This window comes from Varroa destructor, unplaced genomic scaffold (assembly GCF_002443255.2).
Source record: "Varroa destructor unplaced genomic scaffold, Vdes_3.0 BEIS01000005.1, whole genome shotgun sequence".
Taxonomy (NCBI): Eukaryota; Metazoa; Arthropoda; class Arachnida; order Mesostigmata; family Varroidae; genus Varroa; species Varroa destructor.
In genome coordinates this window covers 14,321,505-14,331,335 of record NW_019211458.1, presented here as the reverse complement: position 1 = coordinate 14,331,335, position 9,831 = coordinate 14,321,505, and the positions used below count along the sequence as shown (strand labels likewise).

Genomic DNA, 9,831 nt, shown 5'->3' with positions numbered 1-9,831 from the left:
ATTGTGAAATGAAAAAGCAGTTCCCGTCTACCAGTACTCCTTCGTGTAGTGATCCCTCACACCTTCCGCCCTGACTTCATTGGTTTCAACACGCTTTCAACATACAATTTTTTAGAAGCATTGCGTCCTTTACACACACTTGTCAAAACTATAAAGTATTTTTGATGTTTCAGAATTGAGTGAAAATGATTCTACAAATTTATTCCTTGAGCAAATTCATTGTCCCTATTTAGTGATTTAATGATCCCTATTTTTAATAATCTATGCTGAATGATCATCAGAGCTCTCTACTTTAAAGTATCCTAATAATATAGTTGTATGAAATTATATTAATTTTTTTATCGAATTTGAACGATCTTGACACGCACATACACACACACATACACATATTTTATATATGTGTCCCTTGTTTTTTGAGTGGCACGATTTGAGCAGTTTGCCTTCAGGCGATAACAGGACTATTAATTTGCGCATAGCGGCAGCTTATGACAATGTATTCTATTATAGTTACCGATCAAACAGGCGTTTGTGTAGAAACATACAAAGCGTGAGCCTATGCGTTGAGGTTAGTCAGACAGAAGGTACTTGCGATTTTGTAATAATCATTAACTTGTTCCGGCGAATTAATCCTTTCGAGAGAACATGCGAAAATCTTGATTGAGACAGAGTCGCATGCAGTTGATCGATTCTGCTTTTTGCTTTGGCTGGAAATCAACCTATGAACTATAATAGGTATAATAATTCCGCCTGTTCTATCTTTGAATGTTTTTTTTGCTGTTATGAATTAACAACATTTCCATTATATATGAAAACATCCAAATATCGTCTTCAATAAATTTACTCTTCGATTTTGTTTTTGTTTTTTACTAAGTAAGGATCAAATGCACGAGACGTATCAGTTTCTCCAATGCGTATATAGACATTGAGTAGTATTTTAATTAATAACGCTTGTGTTCCCTGCACGGCAAGAGCAGTTTATTTCTAAAGTAACTTTTTGTGGAAGGAAAAAACTGACTCAACCCGAACCCAACTCTCCATTGCAAATCCCTGTCAATTTAAGTTCCCCAGAGAAAAGTAACAATGGAAAACGCCGACAACAACAATACGCCGATAACAATGGAATATCTCCGTCATATGTCTAGGTATCGAAAGTTTCGCTAGTTTAAAGAAACGAGCTCCATATATCTGGATTTTCTCCAAAGCGCTTCAAAATCACACTTCATATTTCGATAAGCGATTAATGTTCCGCATGTATCCCTCGATAATGGAGCCATATCGTAGCTGTGACACTCGGCCGAGGCCGGTCGCATCAACGCAACCGCCCCTCATTCCGCCGGCTCGGCTTCACCTCATCTATTTCGCACAAGAAAACTTCCAACTGACAATACCAACGGCAGCAAACGAGGCTAACTTATACGTTCCGACAGATGGCGCCATCATAGAATTACGTTGTATACGTACGTATAGAACCGCGCTTTACACTACGACAAGTTTTTGGGAACTCCTTTCCCGTTTCGAAATACAAATCAGGGCGGAGTCCAGTGTACCGCAATTTGCTACTCGTTCAGCCTTGCTCAGGAGGGCCAAGGCTGCTCTCGACGACTCCTCCCTACGTACGTCACACAGAAACATCCTGTTGTCCTGAGCCCTAGTCGTACCCGAAGTGTTACCGTCATTCACGTTGAGGCAGGAGGTACCTATAATATACGACACCTGTAGAGCACATCGGAATAATTGCAGCGGAAGCAGCAAATCGTTCGAAATATCTCACGTGCTTTTTGGTTACAACGGTTAAGCATAGCGTGGCTGCTAATTCTTAAATCTAACCATTATTTTAATGCCCCGTATGTTAGGTTATTAGGGTTAGGTATTCTACCAGACGACTGGCTTCTGAGATGTCTCTGCGCCTGGATTTGAAACTTAAGTTTAGCAGCGAAGCTCGTTACTCACTAAGCCATCACGGGGGCTGCTTCATATATACTGGTGATGCTTGACTTGTGAGGGCGATCTTCACTTTCACTTCTGTTTTTTTTTCATCTATTATAATTGTGACTGCGCTTGATGTTATGAGGGTGTCTGTCGTTGTCACTGTTGTTCCTGCTGTTGACGAAGGTGACGCAGTCATCGACGCTGAGATGCCGCACAGCGTGTTCTGCATGACTGATCTGTTTCTGAAAAGACATCACATCAACAAATAGTAGATAACAACAAATAGATGACCATGTGAACGACGGCGACCGAGCGAAGCCCCAGGCACCCATCGTTCCATGCATTCCTTCGGCAGTTATTCATTATGCACCAGGATAGGGTGTACGTTACTAAACTGAGGTCGTAAAAGCCACTACTGCCTATCGTAGTTGCGGCGACGGCGGTTCGACTTGCCGTGCTAAATAGACAGACAGGGGGAAAGTCGACAAACAAAATCATTCGATTTTCCATTTGCCTTCAATGCGAGTTGGCCATTTGTATTACTCTGTTTAGAATCCGAAATAGCTGCACTTCTAAAAAGGACATGCTATTTGATGAACACAGATCGCTTTAGCGACATGTAGTTGTTGGATTTTTCTGGTTAGCTACATTACTTTCAAATACGTCGTACGTCGGCCGGTTCGAGTTGATGATCGACGGTCCTCATCGGCAGTCGCGGCCATCTTTTGTTTCACTGAAACGGCTTATACGTCATCGCACATCTCGACATCGTTACTGCGACCCATCGAAACTGCGCTCGCTAACGGTTTGCCGTGCAACAGCGGTTATGACTACAAGGGCGCTCGTTGACTGTCACCAACAAGTTCGCCACGAAATTTCGATGCTCGTTCGTCGCTCTTTCTTGCAAGAAACAGTAACAACAACAACAACCCGCGAACGTTTCAACACACGAATCTGATAGATATATGAATTATTTTCCGGAGGCTAAATTTTTGGCTGCAGAAGCCCTTTCAGCTGTAAGAAGAATTAGCGCCCGAAGCCCCGCTGTCGTTGCCTGTTGAAGAAACTCTTTCTTCAAGTTATCCAGCTGATCGGTTCGACTTGTGCTATACGGATCAGAGTCGCATACTGAACCCTCTTTATTTCTGTTGATCCAATGTTGTATCTGCAACATAGTATGCACTAGAAATAGAATGGACTATATATACTACAGTGTATACGAATCTACTGCTACTGCGTGGGACATGACGCGGTAAATGACGTTGATAATAAAAACATGCGCGTTTAGAGGTGGGAATGCTTGATGCTTGATTGCACCTGGCCAAACTGCTTCATTGGAACTTTGTTGAAGTTAGTTTTATGGGAAGTCCTTCGTGAATGTAGTTGACACTATCCCAACTATGCATTAGCAAAAAATAATTTCGCTTAGCGGGCCAAAAATGAGCCGTTATGAATTAAGACGATAAATATACTGCCTTTCGTCGAACAGTTCGTGTGATTCCAGCTAACTATCAATTGACTGACTGGAAATTTATGTTTCGCCAATAGCGAAATAATCGATCGTCGTCGTCGTTCGGCCCACAGAGGTATACAGTGGTGTAAATTTTCTCCGTGTTTTCATTGCTAAAACTTTTTTTTTGGTTCCTTTTAAACCTCTCGTGAACTCATGTTTATACCAAAAGGTGTCCCCTTTTGATCCAAGTCAATTAAGAAGCGAATCTGTATGCAGTCACATAATCCCTGTTATACTTCGCAAGAAATACGTACATTTACGGCACCACCATGTGGCCTCGGCACGCCAAGGCGTTGACCTAACTGATCACCACTACCTACCCATAATTTTGCGCTTCGTAAGCTGTGCCTACCGGTCTATCTAGTCGTGGGAAAATACCATTGTTTGTGAGTTTTCTCTTCAGCTTGCAGTGGTTAGAAATAGATATGAATAACAGAACATATATGAATCGATAATGTTTACAAATGTCCCGTTTGTTGCATCGTAACAAGTTTCTAGCTATTGATTCAGTATGGCGGACGACCAGTGCCTGAATCACATACCATTTAGATTCTAAAACAATACCCAAATACGATATTTACGTGTTTTCAAGTATGTTTAATACATTTATATGCGCATGCAAAAAATAAAATATGAAAAATTACACTGTTGATGATCTGGGTTTGAAAAACCCAGAATGTAGCTAGAGATACAGCGGATTATTCTGGCAAATCTATCCACACTAATATTATGTGACACATATAACAGATAATAAAGAAAGTACTAATATAGTCGGGAATGTTTTTGTCGCAGAAATGCATGGCTACGATAACCCGTTCATTTGTCGATTTACCCAGCCGTCTGACTTGCATTTTTAGATGTATCATCATCATCACCACGATTATCTAGCTACTATCGGCAAAATAACCTGGTATTTCTACTACACAACTATGTGTTGCTGTTATTATTAAAGTCACATAGATATTTTGAGCTTTTACAGATGTTGCGTTGTCACCATCATCTATTTATCTGCCTGCCTGTCTGCCTGCCTGCACACGTATCTACGCAAATATAGTGTCTCGGGGAGCGTGCGCATACGAAGTTGAAATGGCGAATGTCTGTATTTTTCGAACGCTGGTTTTTGTCTAACCTTAGTCTGAACTGGTACAGACAGATGCGATTTAGCGCTGTCAGACCTTTGCCTGCTAGCGATTAGTGGCCACAACTTATTCTACCTTGTCGTCCCTTGCCTTACTTTGATCGCGACTCGTTTTTTCAATAACATGTGCTACCCCCCGTCCCGCCCCTCGGCATATAATTTGCTGTCACATCCCTTCTTTCAACGCTACGTTGGCGTCGTTACCAGACACAGATGGGCTCGATGTTGGATCTCAGCTAGATGCCCTTTAACTGTAAAGCGGCCGGCTGGCGCTTCTATTCGCCGCATGATACTATTTATCGAACGACTACGGACTATGTTGACGACCTTTAATTTCGACAGGACTAACTTCTTAATCTAGTAGCACTTTTTCCCTTGCTTGCAAGGCACTATCATGCTTGTCTTACTTCGAGTACAATGCCAGCGGCGGCTGGTAGTGATAAATCCTGTTACGGCACAGACTATACTACGGCCAGGGTTAGATACATTCCGATCTATTTACCCTGCTTTATATTAAGGAAACAACTATGGCTGGCTGCTCGTGGAGATCTTTGCTATTGTTTACACTAAAATGCCCCACGTATATCTTCGACCTGGGCATAATTTGTAAAACTAAGAAAATATGTATTATTTTCTCAACATAGCGGTAAAGTGATTGTTTATTTTAGTTCACGCGTTGATTTTTAGCGTGACTTCTATTAATAAATAAATCTGTCCTTCAGAAGAGATTAAGTGATTTTGGATAACGCTTCCATATCAATGAAGCGTATTACCATCGGATCGACACAAAATCTAGTTAACAAACGTCTAGTGCTTATGTAATGGCAAAGTAAAAATACACCTGCTCAAAACCTGCCAGAAGCCTATTAAAGCGGCTATTTAGGATTTACAGATATTTGGAAGCCATTCGTTTTAACCAGTATGCCTAGTGAGCTGTACGTTTAGAGAACGCATTTCCTATAACAGAGGTTTGTACCAATTAGGGTTTGCTTTGCGAAATTTTCCAACAGTAGTCTCCAGACACTTTTAGAGCTCGGGTGATCGACCGATTTTTGCTTTGCAGATACTTGCTCATCATCTTTACATGTGTCAATAATTTAAAAAAGCTGTGAAATTGTTGAAATCTATAGAAGCGCCACTATATGATTTCTATTATGCATTGTCACCTAGAATTAAATGCGCAAGTTATCGTTGATACATTCACAAATGATTTCCCAATAGTTAACCTGACTGATTGTCAAGTTAAGTGAACAGCCGGCTAATTCATTGCCAACAGCACTCTGAAGCAGAATTCAGTGTTGAATAGGCGAGTCGGCCGTGCTTTGATAATGGGGTGATTACAGAAAATTGCATTTTGATTTAACGTCAGCTTATTGGCAAGCCGTGTATTGACGCGGGTCCTCTTGGCTGAATACGTGCGGGTATATTTTACAGAATTAGTCATACGTTCGGCAGTCAATTGGCCTCAGTTGGTTTTTTGCTGTTATTGCTGATACTATTAACGTGTATTGTCAGCTCGTTCCACGAAATTATCGGTTTTCGCGTCGCTAGCGCGGCAGATACCGCCGTCACTATTGCCATTGTTTCACTGGCGATATTGTCTCGATGTGTAGATTTCATTGAAAACGCTAAACTGCCAAGTGTTAAAATAGGACAGAACAGGACCATCTTTTTACGCAGCGTCTTTTTGACTGTCGCCTTTTCGGTTAACCCAATCTGGACGCAGTGTTTAACTACCGGTACCGCCGCTGCTGCCTTTGGCGCTGCGGTCGCCGCTAGTGCTATTCGTAACAAAACATTGCCTTGTTATTATATGTACATGAATGGTACAGTATTCCAGTAACAGCAGCAGCCACAGAAGCGTGCTTTATAACAGTGTTACAAGGACGAGCAGACGTCCACTTCGCGGGTCTAGTTTCAAATAAAGCGAAACAATCGAATAGTTTGAAAATCGTCTTGTGACCGACGTGGTTTGGCTAGAATGAAGGAAGGTAAAAAGATCACCGGAAGTCTCAAAGGAGCTGACTTTGATTGGTGACAAGTAGGAAAATGGAAGCCACTGACTTCGGTGGCAAAGTTACCCGTTCATCGCCAGAAAGTTTATTGCGACTTATTTAAATGTTCTCATTATGAAACTACTGAGTGATCCGTTCTTAACTAGAGAATCACTAAATACTTTAATGTAAAGAGTGAACAGCAATCCTCGATGAATGCAAATAGTAATGTTTTTCGTAACGATTTAAAGACCTCATTTGTGTTTCTTTAAGCTATATTGATGCTAACCAGTTAAAGGTAAAAAGAGTAGAATTTTTTTTATAGGTGACTGATTAGGTAGTGATTGAGCAACAAATCCTCGCACATTTTTGTTTTTGGAAATCGATGATTATATTGAACCCAATCAATCAAAGAGGTAAGTGGCTACAATTGGTTTTTGTGGCCAACTACGTCGATATACCCGATTCATGTGTAAAATAACCTCGGTCTTATAGCGATTACGAAAATAACTATATTTTGTTATATATGAGTCACTATTTTTGAGAAGTCCCTAACTGTCTATTCCAACATGTCGAAACCTTTTTGTCGAAAACATGATTTCTTTGTTTATCGAAATGTTAATCGATCGAAGATTTACTTGTTCCTTGAATGGTCGTTTCCGAATCATAGATCATAAATATCCACTCCCACATCATAGACACCCCGTATTACGGGATGATGGGTGCTATTTCATACAGAGCATTCCCGTATGACAGCACTGTCAAACTATAAATGTAATTAAGTGAGAAGGACGACTACAGACTCATGCGTAAGGGGGCGAGTCTAACGTGGGTAAGCTAGGAAAAGCTAACTTACTGTATAGAAAGCTGAAGCGATGTTATTATTACTTTATTATTATATATAGCTATTATATATAACTATAATATATATTATATTATAGTTGTTTGGTGTATTAACTTAGGCAAAATAATCTCCCACTTAACTCATCTTCACGTTAGCATAAGGAACAAATTTCTAGCCGTACATTTTCCACGGGTGTAATCGCAATTGTTCAGCCCATTCTTGCGTACCATCTAAAAGCTAGTGTTTATGAACATTGACGCGGCTATACATTCAATCTTGGTACTTTATTTTCTTGGGTTTTGTGTTTGTGTATCACCAGAGCACCGTTTATTCTGCTTACAATTCCTGTTCGTATACATTAAAAGCATGAAAATATCTCATTAAAACAGCTCAAAAAACAATGTCGGATGTACAAGACGTACGGGTTTCATCAGGCAGACAAATTTCTACAAGATGTCCGCTATTTCGTTCTGCGGATAACTTTTCTTTGATGTTATAATTTTGCTCCCCCAAGTAAAATGCAATTTACGCCAGTTTATTTTATTTATCAGTTTATTTATTAGATCAGAGGCCTATTATTCTTCCAGGGCTGTAGGTGTCATTGTTTTTATGACGTCCGCGAGCAGAAATTGGTAAAGTGTCTCTGGCTGAGGTAATTTCAAGCACGTATGCATCCACTCCTGTTGAATCTGCTGCGACTTTTTGTGTCTAGTTGATCTTATCAGCTGCTAAAGGCAGTTTAATTCCTATCAGTACTTAGCTCTTTGGTGCGATTTCTGAAATGTATTTTTTGTACTCTGATATTCAAACGGTCGCGTAACTGTCACAAGTCGTAATGTAAAGATATTCATTTACATTGTTCTGTTTATACGACTTCCATTCATACACGATCCTAGCCATAGAAATAATATGAAGAAAATATGCGCATACAGTGTTAATAAAGTAATGCCGGCACCACTCTATCCTTCTTTCTATATATATATCTTTTATATACATAGAACACTGCTGTTGCTACGATACATCAAAGGACAGACGAATTTTGCCAGCTAGCCATTTTGATGTCGTTCTTCATCTCGCACAAAACAGACCAAGAAATTTGATCATTGTTTATAAGCAATTGTCGACAGTACAGCCTATAATGTCCATGTCACAAGATGACATGGCATGCTGCTTACATGAAAATGGTTAAGCAAACATTGAACAGATTACTGAAGAAAAGTGCTGAAGATGGAAATCCTGGGCAGAAAGTGTATGTAGTATAGCCTAAATTGAAAATGCCTTATATTAGATTGCTGTCCTTACGAAGATTTAAGAACTATTTGTCCTACTTGTCCTTGGCCTAGAACCCTAGATGTTGCTAATATATTTTTTATATGAAGTCAATATTTTTTTAGTGCTTTCCTATAATAACCAACGGCTAATCGAGGAACACGAAGAAATTTCTGCGAAAGCTGCTCTGTGCCTATCTCGATATTCTGTCTTAGTAGCTCAATGGCTTCCGCGCAATCGAAGAAATCAGTTATCCGAGTAATCAAAATTTTACTGTATTCTTCTTCGATCTCTTTAATTCCAGGATTGACATTGAATTTCCATATACTGATTATATAATCGAAAAATAAGCCTATATCTTTTATCAATATAAAAATAGCTCAAGTTTGACATCACACGAACTTGATTAAAGTAGTAAACTGTAAAATAACTGTGATGGCCCTTTTGTTCGTTATTTGTCTTTTATGCTCTTTTGTTTGCTGATGATGCTACGTGTCGTTGAACACCTATTCATCTGCCCTCTGGCGGAAAGGCAGCATTTTAAATACATCTTTATAGGCCAATGAACTCCCGAAACAACTCAGGACCTGAACAAGAAAAACGTCAGCTTTAAATATTACTCAGAAATTAACAAAACCCATACGCGTAGTTTAAATTCGAGACAAAACTCTGTGACTTAAACAAAATGGTGACAACACTCGTTTAGGGAATAGAAAACTACTTTCCAACGGTCTGTCGAACTTTAGAAAAATCAGAAAAAGACGCCATCTGAGAGAAAACTTATTTTTAATTTAGCAGCCTAATAGTTTAGGCTCAGCTTACTGAGGATCTCCCAAACAGCACAGTAACAGGCTGTCAAGAAGGCAGCAAGGTAGCTGTGGATGACGCGCACCACGGCGTAGGCAGCCTAAGCGATGGGTGACAACTTTTCAAGCTCGTTTAAGGCGGTCGAAATGAGCAGCTATGCCAAATGTTAACAATGATATCACTATCATTTTTAAACGAACCCCTAACTGGGTTGCATAATCCGATACGACTAAAAATTACCTGCTGCCAACACGGGTTATTATGATAAAAATTAAGACTGTGTGTATGAGTGCGCATATAATCTTACAATGTACGCATCTAGACTAGTCGTCCGAGA

The 9,831-nt window shown here is 39.9% G+C and overlaps 1 long non-coding RNA gene across 1 annotated transcript; it reads right to left on the bottom strand.

The window, feature by feature from the left end:
- Positions 1 to 846: 846 nt before the first annotated feature.
- LOC147755322 (uncharacterized) lies at positions 847 to 3,509 on the bottom strand. The gene is made up of 3 exons (XR_015328705.1): positions 2,583 to 3,509; positions 1,951 to 2,171; positions 847 to 1,697 (listed from the first exon to the last, which is right to left on the bottom strand). It is a non-coding gene; the product is annotated as an uncharacterized LOC147755322 (long non-coding RNA).
- Between the last annotated feature and the right edge of the window lie 6,322 nt (positions 3,510 to 9,831).